Source organism: Pan troglodytes, chromosome 12 (genome assembly GCF_028858775.2).
Source record: "Pan troglodytes isolate AG18354 chromosome 12, NHGRI_mPanTro3-v2.0_pri, whole genome shotgun sequence".
NCBI classification, from domain to species: Eukaryota; Metazoa; Chordata; class Mammalia; order Primates; family Hominidae; genus Pan; species Pan troglodytes.
This window is the reverse complement of record NC_072410.2, coordinates 88143711-88159666: the sequence shown is the minus strand read 5'-3', so window position 1 is coordinate 88159666 and position 15956 is coordinate 88143711. Positions and strand designations below refer to the sequence as shown.

The following is a 15956-nucleotide window of genomic DNA, read 5'->3' as shown; positions in this document are numbered from 1 at the left end:
AAATTGGGAGAACCTGACAAGTTCCTGGAATGATGGAAAAAGTCCTATTTCTAAACACATTCATGAAATTTCAGAACATTAAAGATACAAAGATGGTCTTAAAGGTGATTGGGGAAAAAAATGCCAGTTTATGGATAAGTGAACGGGAATCAGATTGGCATTAGAAAATGAGGCCGTGAGACAAAGAGAAAATTGTATATTCTTGCCAAGCCATCCATAATCTGAGTAAGGTTATACTCCAAAGTAAAATGAAAACAAAATTTAAAAAACTATATACAGACTTTTAAAATGCACTTAATTTGGAATGCCATATTGAGAACTCTAGTGCATCATTAGAGAATAACTAGCTTTAATTGAAACATGAAGTCAGATGCTTCATTTTGACAAATGTTTTGGTTGAGAACTTGAATGATTTTAGAGTCAAGCCGAAGACATATGCTTCTTATATAAGCAAGCAAAAAGAAAGGCAATTGAACCCTTGAAATCCGCAATAAGACAAAAAGGTTATTGAAAGTTGTAATCCAAATTTAAAGCAAACAACTGCTCCATGATTTTGAGTAATTGGCATGGTTTGAGAAAAGGTCAACCATTTAATCCTGACATTATCTTTCAAGGACCTGGAGAAAGAGAAAATTTTAGTTTTCATTTTGTAACTTTCTGTGCTACATGATTTTTTTAACTATGTATTATAGAGGCAATATAATAATGATAACAGAGTTATTGAAAGGCATTTTGTGAGCATAGTCAGCACAGGTAGCCCAGAGTAAGAATATTCAAGGAAGCCTTCTGAGAGGAGATAGATGTGTAATACATTACCAAACAAATTCAGAAGTAATTCTGCAATAAGTGGGAAGGATGGCAAGAAGATAGAGACAGGATAGGGTGGAAGGAATTCCAGCAAGAAGAGAATGAGCAAAGAAAGAGAGCAATGAACAATATCCATCTACTTATGCTGGCTTTTCCTGTGTACTAGCCATTGAAGATACAAAGATAAAGAAGAAATGCTACTTCCTAAATGATTTACAAGCAAAGGTGAGGAAAGATAAGCAAGATAGGGCGGCAATACAGTGCTACAATACTGTGCTATTTGGTACTTTGAGTGATGAGATTTTTCTATTGCAAATGGGAGAGCAGGAGCTGGGTTGTGGGACAGCATGAGGACAGTGATTAGTATTGGGAGTCACTGAAGGGTGTAAGAAAGAGGTTACCAAAGACACATTAAATAATTGTCCAGCAGCTTGAACTCCTTTCTAGCACTAAATTGTCACCCAGCCACATAATAGAATAATACTATTTTTCTCCAAAGGCACTTAACATCCATTTTGAAGGAACCAACATTTTTGGCTGCTTCAAAGTGGATGCTAATTGCCTCTGGTTGGTTCAATGGGTGTAGTAGAAGTACAGAAGTTTACTTGAAATTGAAGAGGCTGGTGAAAGAGTAAACCAGATAATTAATATGGCATTCAGGACCACGATGTAAATGGAGATATAGAAGTATAATACATAAACTAAGAAAAGTGGAGGCATTAAAGTTTCGTATGTTTCTTTAAGGGTTAATGAACTCAGTAAATGGGATAAGATAGAGAGGGCTAATGATAGGGTAGGAAGGGGCATTAAAATAACCGTGTCCTTTTCTGTTTGCATATAATGTTCCTTCCACTCATTTCTGGCTGAGGTAAAGACACTAATATTGCAAGGTCGTTATTGAACTTAGTGGGCAAATTACTGAAGTATGACACAGTAGAAATACAGACTGAATATCCCTTATTCAAAAGGCTTAGGACCAGAAGTATTTGGGATTTTTGATTTTTTTTTTAATTCTGGGATATTTGCATTATGTTTACCAGTTGAGCATTCCAAATCTGAAAATCTGAAATCTGAGAGGCTCCAATGAACATTTTATTTGAGGGTCAAAAATGTTCATATTTTGGAGCATTTTGGATTTCAGATTTTTGGATTTTGGATGCTCAGCCTGTACCATTTATCGTGGATAGGATTTGGTAGAAAGGAGAGAAACAGAGGCCCAAGATACATAATGTAGGAATCTGAGAAACACACTTGACCTTTCTGAGTCTCATTTTCTTCTCTCTCTAAAGTATTTGAATTAATCTATAACATCATGTAGTCCTCAAATCACTGTACAAGGATCACAAATCAAAATTTAGGAGAAAATATAAGTGAGCTTTTTAAAGATCATCCATAAGTAAATATAAAGAACACACATACTAGGGTTGTCTTTCATTACTATTCTCTTTCCCCCAGTTGTAATTATCACAGAAAAAAAGAGTTATTCCCAAAGATAACTGGCTCAGTTACATGAACAATCTATGAATTGATCTCATTTACCAGGTATTTATAACCAATAGTCAATCAAATAAAGACTTTTTTATTTTACTTTCCCTCTATCTGATAAGTAAAATAATATTCTAGCATGGTGCTACATTTCAAATAGTACAAAACAAATTAAACTCTTAATGGTCTATAACATATAGACCTAGTCATTGTAAGAATGTCTGTGTCTTCTCTAACATTTTCCTGAAACAGGATACTCAAATCTTTTATGGAAATAAACTGGATGTTATCTTTTGTGTAAATTCTACATTCTAAGTCTCCAAGAGAATTATTTAAACGAGAAATGTGAGTCTCAAATTTCCATTCTAGTGGTGCTGAACACTCTAATTCCAAAGACTTGGTTAAGTCTCTTAATTCTATATGACTAAAGGCTCTCTCTCTCTTTCTGTTTTCCTCTTAACATTGTTGGAAAAACTCACATTTCTTCTATTTTAATTTTGCTTCTAGCATCTGGAGCAATTACCTTTATCATTGGATCTTGTATTAGTCAGTGTTCTCTAGAAAAAGAGAACCAATATATAAATATACAAGAGGAGATTTTTTATGGGTATTGTCTCAAGAAATTATGGAGGCTGAGAAAGCCCATGGTCTGCCATCAGTGAGCTGGAGAACAAGAGCGGGTGGTGTAATTCAATCTCAGTCTGAAGGCCTGAGAGCCAGGGAAGCTGATGATATGACTCCCAGTCTGAGAAACAGATTCTCGGATGTTTGAGAACAAAAAAAGATATATGTTCCAGCTCAAGAAGAGAAAATTTGCCCTTCCTCTCCCTTTTTTGTTCTATTAGGGCCCAGTGAATTGGATGATGCCTGACGACATTGGTAAAGGCAGATTTTCTTTACTCAGTGTACTGATTCAAATGCTAATCTGTTGTACAAACACTGTCACAGACACACCTAGAAATAATGTTTTAGCTGATATCTGGACACCCTTAGTCCAGTCAAGTTAATGCATAAAATTAACCATCACAGATGTTAAAAAATGATATTCAGCTTTTTCTGGATATTAGCTTTATCTGTTTATAATAGTCATACATGGCACTTGAATATTCTGACAGATTAATTCAAAGTCCTAGGATTAGTGTGATGTTGGTGTGGTCTAGAAGTGAATTGTGGATGGAAATGTTCTCAGCCATGTATATTCACTTTGGGAGAGCTTCAAAGAACAGAATGATTTTGAAATAAGAATATATAATATATAGTCTTACTGGAACCTATGAAAAACTCATGTGTTATCTACTACTCAAGCCAAAAAAATAATCTTTTATGCTTATGTTGTTAAGGATTTACTTGCATCACTTCATTAATTAGCAATTTGTATTGTATCAAGTGGGTCTAATCCTTTTAATAGATTCCAAACAGGCTATTTGGCTATTAAATTCTAGTTTGTTTTATATTTATTCATGAGAAGAAAATGCCATAGAAAGATTCCATGAAGGAAAATGTTTGCTTTGCGTTCAGTCTTTCAACAATAAAAAGGAAAAAAAAAATAGACGTTGCTAACTGTGTCATATGTATGAATGGTTTTCTACGGGAATTCATATCTTTAGTTGTTCTGTTCCTATTACTTGTTGTCTTCGAAAATGGGTTCCAGCTGGGCGCGGTGGCTCACACCTGTAATCCCAGCACTTTGGGAGGTGAAGGCGGGTGGATCACGAGGTCAGGAGATCAAGACCATCCTAGCTAATACGGTGAAACCCCGTCTCTACTAAAAATACAAAAAAAAAAAATTAGACGGGCATGGTGGCGGGCACCTGTAGTCCCAGCTACTTGGGAGGGTGAGGCAGGATAATGGCGTGAACCCGGGAAGTGGGGCATGCACTGAGCCGAGATTGCGCCACTGCATTCCAGCCTGGTGAAAGAGCGAGAAGCCATCTCAAAAAAACAAAACAAAACAAAAAAAAAACAAAAAAATCAGGATATGAATATATGCTTCTTGATATAGTGGTTGCAAAAAAAGATAAAAATCTTTACATTCCTCACGTTTGCCTTTGTACAGACCCAAATTTCTCACCAACCATTATCTGTAGGAATGACTGTCTCCTCTCTCTCTTATTTGGGTACTGAGAAGTTGAACTGTCTATACCTATCAAACGCTTGCTGGCTGAGTGCTCACAGTCACCCAATTTACTGTCTATATCAGTATTTAGCAAAAGATTTTCTGTAAAGGACCAGAAAGTAAATATTGTAGGCTTTGTAGGCCACATAAAATCTCTGTTACATATTCTGCTTTAAAAAAACAAAAAACAAAAAAACAAACAACCACCTTGGAAAAGGTTGAAAAATGTGAGAAGCTTTCATTGCTTCTGAACTCAGCCCCTGGGCACAGTTTGCTGGTGCCTGGTCTATATATTAGGATGACTTTATTATGCCATTTATTAGCATGACTACTATTCTAGGATATCCTTTCCCAGGCAAGTAGCTTAATTGCTCATTGCAGAAACTTTCCCAAAAATGCCAATTGTTCAATGGAAAGCATCAGCAGAAAATTTTCACCTTGAGTTCCTATTAATTCCTTGCCTCAAAATTTTTTCCTTGCTTTTTTTCACCTGTCTTAAGCCATTGTTATTATGATTCTTATCCAATCTGAATTAAGCACATATCATCTTTTCCCCCACTCTCCAATTTCCATTGGAAGTCCCCCCCTCTAAGCCAAACTTTCAATTCTTAATAATTTCTAATCTTGTCTTTTCCAATTTAAGACCTTACCAAAGCTCTGTGGATGCAGTGTTCTCTCTCAATTGTGGAAAAATCAGCTTTGCTTATAAATATGTTATTTTGATGAAGGTGATTTGGGTGATATTTGGGGATCTAGCATTTGACAGTCAACAGAATGATTTTGATTTTGTTATGGTGTCTTTCATAGTTCCCCTTTCATTACAGTTATATAAGTGTATGCCTGCCTCTCTACTGGAAAGTAAAATTCAGGCTATCAGGAATTATATATTAATTATATTAAGTATTTTGCACATAGTAGGCATTAATTAGGTATTTGTTGCACTATAGCAATATAGGTAGTGATCTTTATTGAACCACTTTTATTCAATTGAGTCATTTTTGTTGCTCACATAGGGTTTGCTGTATGAAAGCATCTTTCACTTCTATTCATGCGTGACACAAAGTGAAAAGGAAAGATGTTTCAGGAACATCTTTAAGCCTTCTTAAAATGTACCTAGGAATAATCAATGTCATTTCTCCACAGGATATTTTCTGTGAAAGTAGCAATATTTTGTGCCTGGGTTTCTTTGTGTCTTCAACTATTCCCATGACTGCGGATCAGGGCATCCCCACAGTGTAGATCCAATCAAGAAAACACCATTTTCTTCAATTTGACAAAATGGAAAGCAAGAAAAGAAACAAAAAAAGTGTCTCACTAAAAAGTAACCAGTCTCGTTGTATGCTGATAGGGTCGAGGGTTGGTGGGGCTGTTCCATTACTGAGATTAATGCCTAATTACCCAGGTGTGTGATTTTTACTGCACTCAGATTGCTGGGGAAACAATAGGTATTTCCTCAGTAAAATATATGAGTTGGTTTTCTTTTTAAGTCAGAAAACTTTTCAGAAACCAGCATTTGCACTGTTGATCTCTTGGGGAACATTTTGTTGGTGTGCTGTTATATTGTCAGACTGCCAATATTCTTTTACCTTTTTTCCTTAAGTTGTAAGCAGGTAACCATGCTATGTAAGCTACAGACTATAAACATAAAACTAAATACACATCATCAGAAAAACATCTGGAAGGTAATAGGACCAAAGAGAGAGTTTATACATATTGAATCAATATGAATACTTGTTAGGATATGCTAGACATAAATAGTATGTCATTCACATCAGTAAAAGTAATTAGTCTTTCTTTATCCAAAGCACCTCTTCTGGGACTACCTAAAGGAAAAGTGTTACTGGAAAGAAAGTGAGAGTGTGTTTCAGAGACCCTTCCTTCTTTAGATTGAATAGCTCTCCTCTGCTATCAGATCATGTTTTAGAGAAGGGTATGGCTATGTGTTTCATCTCACTAGAATATATTTACCATCTTATCCTTCAGCTCTCAAGGTACACAGTTGTTGGTTTCTTCTATGGCATTCTTGTGAAGAGTAAAACAAACAAAGCACACACACATACACGCACACACGCACAGTTTTTGATTCCATGAAAAGTAGAGGTGACAGATTACACTTCTGATGAATAGGCTCATCTGTTGCAATTTCTCCAGGCTCAGAGTCAAGAGATATGCCAATTCATTGCTAGATTCTTTGCCCTGATCTTGGCCTTGCTTGACCTGGCCTATCTAGGTAAGGGAGAAGTAGGGTTTGGCATAAACAGGATGCATCAGACTCAGATTATGGTCAAGATGGGGTCTTTTATGGCCTGTTCAGCCACTGTCATATAGGCTTTGTTCTGCTGATCTTAAGATCCAAGTGAAACAAATTAGGCTATTAAAATAAAAGTTGGGTTTCCACAGTGATTGTCCTTAATAATAATACCTAACAGGACTTAAAGGTTCAGAGCACTGTCCCTGTTGAGCTTTTGTTATATCAATCCTTGCTATATTTCACACCTACTGTCCCTGTTGAGCTATTGTGTTATATCAATCCTTGCTATATTTCACACCTACTTTTTCCAGAACATCATCTGACTTATCAATTCTCACCCTAGTAATGTTTGAAAGAAACCCAGTCGTATAAACAGCCGTCTTATATGGTTCATTTGATAATTTCAAATATACAGGTTTGTTGTAAAAACATATTTATAGACATCCTCTATATTTTGAAGAAAAATTCTGATGGAAATTTATTTTTTGTCTGCACTATTTTTGGAGAGATTATGTTTACACAACGTGACAAAGGGAATATTTTACCTGACTCAGACATTTTTGAAGCAGTTTATACATCTGAAATAATGACTTGGTAGCAGACCAATGAATATTTGCCAAAATGTTAAAATACTATGGAGAGAAAAGTCAAATCTTCATTGACGAATGAATGTATAAGTTGTGACATTATTTTATAATGGACCACTAGCAATAAAAAAGACAGAATGATTGACACATGCAGCAACATGAGTGAAATTTAAAACAACTAAGCTGAGAAAAAGTCCGATCCACCCCCATCAAAAAAGAGTGCATACTATACGATTCCATCTTATAATGGTCTAGAAAAAACAAACAAATATACACCTACAGAAAGCATATTAGTGGATAACTGGGAGCAGGAAGTGGGGTTGCAGAAGGGAGGGATTCAAAAGGGCACAAGACAACTTTGGCGAGCAGTGGATGTGGATATGGTTATTATTTTAACTATCATGATATTTTCACAGGTTTATATATATATATAGGTCAAAACTTATCAAATTGTACCTTTAAATACATGCTGACCATTAATTTTATGTCAGTCATCCACAAATAAATCTGTAGAAACATAACATCTGAATATCATCAACAAATCTCTCAGTTCCTTTTCTGTTGCTTATAATGGATACTTGAAACTGGAGAATTTATAAAGAAAAAAATATTTCTTAGTTATAGAGGTTGGGAAGTCCACGGTCAAAGAACCACATTTTATGGGCCTTCTTCCTGAGAGAACTCTCTGAAGAGTCCCTAGGCTATACAGGGTATCACATGGCAAGGGGGTTGAGCCTGCTGGCTTAGATGTCTCTTCCTCTTCTGATAAAACCACCAGTCCCACTCCTGTGATAACTCATTACTCTACTAATCCATTTATCCATGAATGGATTAGGCCATTCATGAGGGCTCTGACCTCATGACCCAAACACCTCTTACATACCCTATCTCTCAATTCTGCTACTTTGGGGATTAAGTTTCAACATGAGTTTTGGACGGGACAAATATTCAAATGATAGCAAAATCCTATCAGTTAAATTAAATAGATGAGGGAGGCTCTCTCTCTGGAAGGTGTATAGATTTTTGAACTTTTAATATATACAAAAGTAGAAGAATCCTGTGGGTGGAGTATTGATAAAATGTTTTTGAGTATGCTATGAAGGCCTTTTTCTTAGCAGTAATAGTACAACAATGCAAATAATCACATAGGTAAAAAGTAACTTGCATTTAAGAGATATAAAATGGTCCAAAATATGATATTTGCAATACTAATAGATAAGATTTTATTCAATAAATTAAAAAATACTTATTTATATTATTCCACAATACATAGACAAAGAAGGAAAAAGGGAAAGCTAAGAAGAAAAAAGGAAAGGAATGGAAAAATATTTTTTGCCTTAACTTTTAACATTTTATTTCAACTTTCATTTTAGGTCTAGAGAACACACGCAATTTTGTTACATGGGAATATTGTGTTGTGCTGAGGTCTGGAGTATGGATCCCTTCACCCAGGTAGTAAGCATAGTACTCTATAGGTAATTTTTTTTAACCCACCCACCCTCCTTTCTCCACCATCTAGTAGTCCACAGTGTCTGTTGTCCCCATATTTATGTCTACGTGTGCTCAATGTTTAGCTCCCACTTATAAGTGGGAATATGCAGTATTAGATTTTCTGTTTGTGAGTTAATTTGCTTAGGATTATGGCCTCTGTCTTCATCCTTGTTGCTGCAGAGGACATTATTTAATTCTTTTTTATGGCTGCATAGTATCCCATAGTGTATATTTACCGAATATTCTTTATCCAATCTAAGCGAACTTAAATCAACAAGCAAATAAAACAAATAACCTCATTAAAAATGAGTAAAGGACATAAACAGATGCTTCTCAAAAGAAGACATACAGATGACCAAAAAACATACGAAAAACGCTCAGCATCACTAATCATCAGAGAAATTCAAACCAAAACCACGACATACCATCTCACACTAGTCAGAATGGCTATTTTTTTTTTAGCTTATTTATTTATTTTTTTTGAGATGGAGTCTGGCTCTGTTGCCCAGGCTGTAGTGCACTGGCAGGATCTCCGCTCACTGCAACCTCCACCTCCCTGGTTCAAGCAATTCCCCTGCCTCAGCCTCCCAAGTAGCTGGAATTACAGGCGCATGCCACCACGTCTGGCTAATTTTTTTGTATTTTTAGTAGAGATGAGGTTTCACCGTGTTGGTCAGACTGGTCTGGAGCTCCTGATCTCAGGCAATCCACCCACCTTGGCCTCCCAAAGTGCTGGGATTACAGGCTTGAGCCACCGCGCCAGGCCCAGAATGGCTATTATTAAAAAGGCAAAAAAGAACAGGTGCTGGTGAGGCTTCAGAGAAAAGGGAATGCTTATACAATGTTGGTGGGAATGTAAATTAGTCCAACCACTGTGAAAAGCAGTCTCAGAGATGTCTTGAATAACTTAGAACAGAGCTACCATTCAACCAAGCAATCTCTTTACCGGGTATCTACCAAAATAAAATAAATCATTCTACCAAGAAGGCACATGCAGTTGTATGTTCATCACGGTGCTATGCACAATGGCAAAGACATGAAATCAACCTAGGTGCCCATTAATGGCAAAAAGATTTTTTTTTTTTTTTTTTTTGAGACGGAGTCTCGCTCTGTCACCCAGGCTGGAGTGCAGTGTTGCGATCTCAGCTCACTGCCAGCTCCGCCTCCCGGGTTGGTCCCAGGATGGTCTTGATCTCCTGACCTCGTGATCTGCCCGCCTCGGCCTCCAAAAGTGCTGGGACTACAGGCGTGAGCCACCGCACGTGGCCCAGGCAAAAAGATATTTTGAACATTGGATACAATTCATTCATCCTAAGAATAGTAATAGGTAGATATATAAGATAAATAAACACAGAGCAAATAAAGGCTTTCATGGAATATTCCCACTTTGTAAACTCTAAGAAAATTGCCCTTAAAAGACTTTCAGGGCCACTCCTTTCCTAAGGTGTCATTACACACAGTCATGTAATAATCAGGGGATGGTTAGCTCATGGGCTGTCATCTCCTCAGGTCCGTTACTTTGAGGTAAAAGGAATGAAAAAGGATTTAAAATATTACTTAGTAACCTACACGGATTGAATTCAGGCTGTCAGTTAAGTGGATCATGTTTGAAAACACATTTTGATTTTAAAATAAAATGAGTTGAGAATGGGCAATGAACTAAATGAAGCAAGATAAATCAATTCCTAACTCAGCAACTTTAGGCATCAGCATGGGAAGTGTTTTTAGGCTGAAGTTTTCTTGGTCTCTTATAAATCACACCAGACAGGCCTATGGGTGAGGTAAACTGTATTATGAGAATATCTAAAACATTACTTCAATGCAATACTAATTTCAAAACAAAATGAACCCCTCCACTAGATATATAATTAATGAGGAAATGTTTAGGAATTGCTAAACAATTTGTTTACCATCTCATTTTTTTCCCACCAAGGATATTTAAGAAGAAATAAGGTGGGAATCTGATTAACTTAAAAATAAATTTTATTGTGTGTATTTTAAGATCTACAACATGATGTTATCAGATACATGTATTTAGTTAACATGGTTACTATTGTGGAACAAATTAACATATCCATCACCTCTTGCAGTTATCCATTTTTTTCCCCCCACGGTAAAAGCAGGTATTAGCTTTTGTTGCTGTCATCTGCAGTGCTTTTCAAGAACCAAGAATTAGGTTAAAATACACCTAGTGTTTGTAATTACTCTCTAGTGACTATAGACCTATAAAAAGTTGTTCTGCTTATTTTTCATCTTCAGTAAATTGCTAAGGGATCCTGCAGGTTTCTGCTTTATGAGGGAATTTTGGCTAACCAAGCCATATAAATATATTTTCCATTACATTCTTCTCAATTTCCAATCGCTTTAAGATTATTAGAACTTACTTTTAAAAGTCAACCTGTGAAGATCGATTAGGTAAAACTCAAATTAGTCACTTTGGAGGTTTCTGGTAGAAACACAAATGATGTTTGGTGATATCTTTAGTACATACCAGTTCCTACTGTACCATGCCATGGGAATGATATTCAAGAGTGGTGACATGACTGAAGTAGTAAATCCTTTATCATCATGACTGAGAGGATGCAGAAATCTGTGCGGAAGAAAAGAGATTGTGAGCCTTTTGAAGCAGTGACAATATATGATATGAATCTCCATATTCATAATTTGCATATAGAAGCTGCTCAATGAATATTTAAGTTAAAAACAAATACAGTCCTTCATGGCAAGGAATTTCATCCCAGTCTCTGCCAACAAGAAGAACTCTTCTGTAATGGGCCATGGGGCAGGCCAGGCCCTCCTTGGCTCTGTGGCTCTGGACTGGGCAGCAGCAACTCTCATCCCTGTGTGGAGCCATCATATCCCCTTTGAACTGCATGTACACATCCAGATGGCCAGTTCCTGCCTTAACTGATGACATTACCTTGTGAAATTCCTTTTCCTGGCTCATCCTGGCTCAAAACCTCCCCGACTGAGTACCTTGTAACCCCCACCCCTGCCCGCCTGAGAACATCCCCCTTTAACTGTAATTTTCCTTTACTTACCCAAACCCTATAAAACAGCTCCATCCCTATCTCCCTTCGCTGACTCTCTTTTTGGACTCAGCCCGCCTGCACCCAGGTGATTAAAAAGATTTATTGCTCACACAAAGCCTGCTTGGTGGTCTCTTCACATGGACGCAAGTGAAATTTGGTGCCTCCCTGCCAATTGTGTCTGACCCCTTCTCTCTGTATCTCTACCCCTTCTCTACTTTTCTGGAGGGCAAGAATCCCCTGACCCCTTCTCTCTGTGTCTCTACTCTCTTTTCTCTGGGCTTGCCTCCTTCACTATGGGCAAGCTTCTGCTCTCCATTCCCCCTTCTTCTCCCTTAGCCTATGCTCTTAAAAACCTAAAACCTCTTCAATTCACACCTGACCTAAAACCTAAATGCCTTATTTTCTTCTGCAATGCCGCTTGACCCCAATACAAATTTGACAGTGGTTCCAAATAGCCAGAAAATGGCACTTTCAATTTCTACATCCTACAATATCTAAATAATTCTTATCGTAAAATAGGCAAACGGTCTGAGGTGCCTGATGTCCAGGCATTCTTTTACACCTCGGTCCCTCCCTAGTCTGTTCCCAATGCGATTTGTCCCAAATCCTCCTTCTTTCCCTCTCGCCTGTCCCCTCAGTCCCAACCCGAAGTGTTGCTGAGTCTTTCTAATCTTCCTTTTCTACAGACCCATCTGACCTCTCCCCTCCTCACCAGGTCAAGCTAGGTCCCAACTCTTCCTCAGCCTCTGCTCCTCCACCCTATAATCCTTTTATCACCTCCCCTCCTCACACCCAGTCTGGCTTACAGTTTTCTTCCTCCACCTGCCCAGCAATGTCCTCTTAAAAAGTGGCTGAAGCTAAAGGCATAGTCAAGGTTGATGCTCCTTTTTCTTTATCCGACCTCTCCCAAATCAGTTAGCATTTAGGCTCTTTCATCAAATATGAAAAACCCAGCCCAGTTCATGGCCCATTTAGCAGCAACCCTGAGACGCTTTACAGCCCTAGACCCTGAAAGGTCAAAAGGCCATCTTATTCTCAATATACATTTTATTTTATTACCCAATCTGCACCCGACATTAAATAAAGCTAGAAAAATTAAATTCCAGCCCTCAAACCCCACAACAGGACTTAACCAACCTCACCTTCAAGGTGTACAATAACAGAATAGAGGCAGCCAAATAGCAACATATTTCTGAGTTGCAATTCCTTACCTCCACTGTGAGAGAAACCTCAACCACATCTCCAGCACACAAGGACTTCTTCCAAACACCTAAACCACAGTGGCCAGGCATTCCTCCAGGCCTGCCTCCCCCAAGAGCTTGCTACAAGTGCCAGAAATCTGGCCACCGGGCCAAGGAATGCCAGCAGCCCAGGATTCCTCCTAAGCTGTGTCCCATCTGTGCAGGACCCCACTGGAAATCGGACTATCAAACTCAGCCGGCAGCCACTCCCAGAGCCCCTGGAACTGTGGCCCAAGGCTCTCTGGCTCTTTCCCAGATCTTCTTTGCTTAGTGGCTGAACACTGACGCTGCCTGATCGCCTCAGAATCTTCTTAGACCATCACAGATGCTTTAAGTAACTCTCACAGTAGAAGGTAAGTCCCTCCCCTTCTTAATCAATACTGAGGCTACCCACTCCACATTACCTTCTTTTCAAGGGCCTGTTTCCTCTGCCTCCATAACTGTTGTTGGTATTGACGGCCAGGCTTCTAAACCTCTTAAAACTCCCCAACTGTGCTGCCAACTTGCATAGCATTCTTTTATGCACTCCTTTTTAGTTATCCCCACCTGCCCAGTTCCCTTATGAAGTCAAGACATTTTAACTAATTATCTGCTTCCCTGACTATTCCTAGGCTACAGCCACACCTCGTTGCCACCTTTTCCCCCAGTTCAAAGCCTCCTTCACATCCTCCCCTTGTATCTCCCCACCTTAACCCAGAAGTATAAGATACCTCTACTCCCTCCTTGGCGACCGATCATGTACCCCTTACCAGCCCATTAAAACCTAATCACTCATACCCCACTCAATGCCAATATCCCATCCCGCAGCATGCCTTAAAAAGATTAAAGCCTGTTTGTCTTCTTATAATAATAAGAAAAATAAAATGAAATAGTGGTAAAGTGTTGGGACGGCAAAAATTTTTGGGGGTGGTATGGAGAGATAATGGGCGATGTTTCTCAGGGCTGCTTTGAGTGGGATTAGGGGCGGCGTGGGAACCTAGAGTGGGAGAGATTAAGCAGAAGGAAGATTTTGTGGTAAGGGGGGATATTGTGGGGTTGTTAGAAGAAACATTTGTTGTGTAGAATTATTGGTGATGGCCTGGATATGGTTTTGTATGAATCAAAAAGCTAAACGGAATAAGAGAAGGAGAAAAACAGGTATTAAAGGACTAAGAATTGGGAGGACCTAGGACATCTAATTAGAGAGTGTCCAAGGGGGTTCAGTGTAATTACTTGCTTGGTTGGCAAGTTTTTAAACTCTATCCTTGAGTTTTTTATGTTGTCAGACACCAGGCCAGATTGATTTAGGTGAAAACAACAGTCTTCATTTAAGAATATGCAGAGTCCTCCATTTCCAGCAGTGAGTAAGTCAAGGCCTCAGCGGTTTTGGAGGACAACTGCAGCTGAAGAGTCACCTTGGGCCTGGAGGACTGATAAAGTTTGTGATATGTCTGTGATGCTAGGAGAGAAGTCATTAGAGAGGCTACGGAAGGTCCTGACAGAGGTTGAAACGCCTGCTATTCCAGTACCAAGAGCAATAGTGGAGGCAGAAAGTCTTAAACTGACAAGCAAGGGAATTAGTGGAATAACTTTTTTGTCCTGTTGGTGTCATGAGGGGAAGAAGGAGCTCTTCAGTCCTATATGCAAATTGAATTTTGGGAGTAAGGAAAACTAGTGTGCATGTGCCTGTCCAATTAGCAGGTAGACACATGTATGCAGAGGATCCACAGAGGAAGAAGAGACCTTGTGCGAGGCAAAACTGGAGATGCAAAGTAAAAAGATGAGAAGGAGTGCTGAAAAGGGGTGTCTTGTACCTAGACTCCTAGGGATCCAGCTAGGGCGGCAGCCGTCAGAGGTTGTAATGGGGACTGATGAGGTAACTGCGAAGAGGGGGAGATTCGATTTTCATGGTGTGTGAGAAAACGGTGAGTACCTACGAGCAACCTTTCACTGTTATTTTCAGGGCTGGGTATAAGTAAACAGGAAGAGGGCTTGGAGAGGAACAGTAAAGGAACGTCGAGAAGGTGAAAGTTACCTAGGGGGATTGCAGTGGGTCTTTGCCTAGAGATACATAAAGGAGCGGCCACAGGAATAGTAATTTGTGTTGTGAGAGGTCCAAATATGGGGGGAGTAGAGTTGATATAAGGAGAAAGGTTTTTGAAGTAAGTGCGGAGTAGGGTGGCAGCTTGCTGATGTGAAATGTCTGGGGAGGTCTTGCTGGACCTGTCTAGAAAGTAAATAAGTTCTTCAGGGGGGTAAAGGTGAGGGCTGTTAAAGGAAGTTCGGAGGTGTAAGGAGACAGGAGATATTGCCCAGTCTGTCTTTAAGGTGGAGACAGCTGTGTAGGCACTGGAAGAAAGGGAAATGCAAAGCCAGCAGTTGCTCGCTAAGGAGGGATTAGAAATGGCTAGGAGAGAATGAGTAAGGTTGATAGTATGGTGGAGATAGCTGGGGAGAGGTAGAGGGTGGCATAAGAACGGGAATGAGAATAAGAGTGACTATAAAAGTAAAGAATAGGACTTCATCAGGGTGAAAGTACTGGAGGGTCCCTTGCCAGCAAAGATCATCTATCCACTCTAAGAGGGAATTAAGAGTTGCCAGTCCTGGGCGGGGGCAAATCCTTGAGCTTGATGTGTAGGAAAGGGAGTGGGTCTGAATAATCCCTGAGGAGTAGTAGAATAGCAGATGGAACACTGAGAAGTTATTTCCTTGAGGACAGATTGCCATGATGGAAAGGAAATGAGAGGTTCTAAGAGGCGGGCTAGTGGCTTGTACTATAGCTTAGCCTGACTTTGCTGGTGTGTGGCCATTAGGCCTGGTGGAACTGCGATCAATAAACCAAGTGTGTTCAGGGTGAGGAACAAGAAAGAAGGAAATATGGGGAAATGGGGTGAATGTCAGGTGGATCACAGAGATACAGTCATGGATGTCAGGTGTGGTATCCAGAATATTGTGGGAGGCCGGAAT

General features: G+C 39.1%; 2 long non-coding RNA genes across 6 annotated transcripts in view; one reads left to right on the top strand and one right to left on the bottom strand.

The window, feature by feature from the left end:
- LOC104004936 (uncharacterized) overlaps nt 1-15956 on the bottom strand; it is a 171214-nt gene that overhangs the window by 116859 nt on the left and 38399 nt on the right. For all 5 annotated transcript variants that reach the window (XR_010149155.1, XR_010149154.1, XR_001715703.4 and 2 more), the window contains one exon: nt 11229-11327. This is a non-coding gene — a long non-coding RNA (uncharacterized LOC104004936). The remainder of the gene's footprint in view (nt 1-11228; nt 11328-15956) is intronic.
- Nucleotides 1-15956, top strand: part of LOC134807823 (uncharacterized) — a 47389-nt gene that overhangs the window by 5446 nt on the left and 25987 nt on the right. Inside the window, exon 2 of the long non-coding RNA XR_010149157.1 lies at nt 8620-8698. This is a non-coding gene — a long non-coding RNA (uncharacterized LOC134807823). The remainder of the gene's footprint in view (nt 1-8619; nt 8699-15956) is intronic.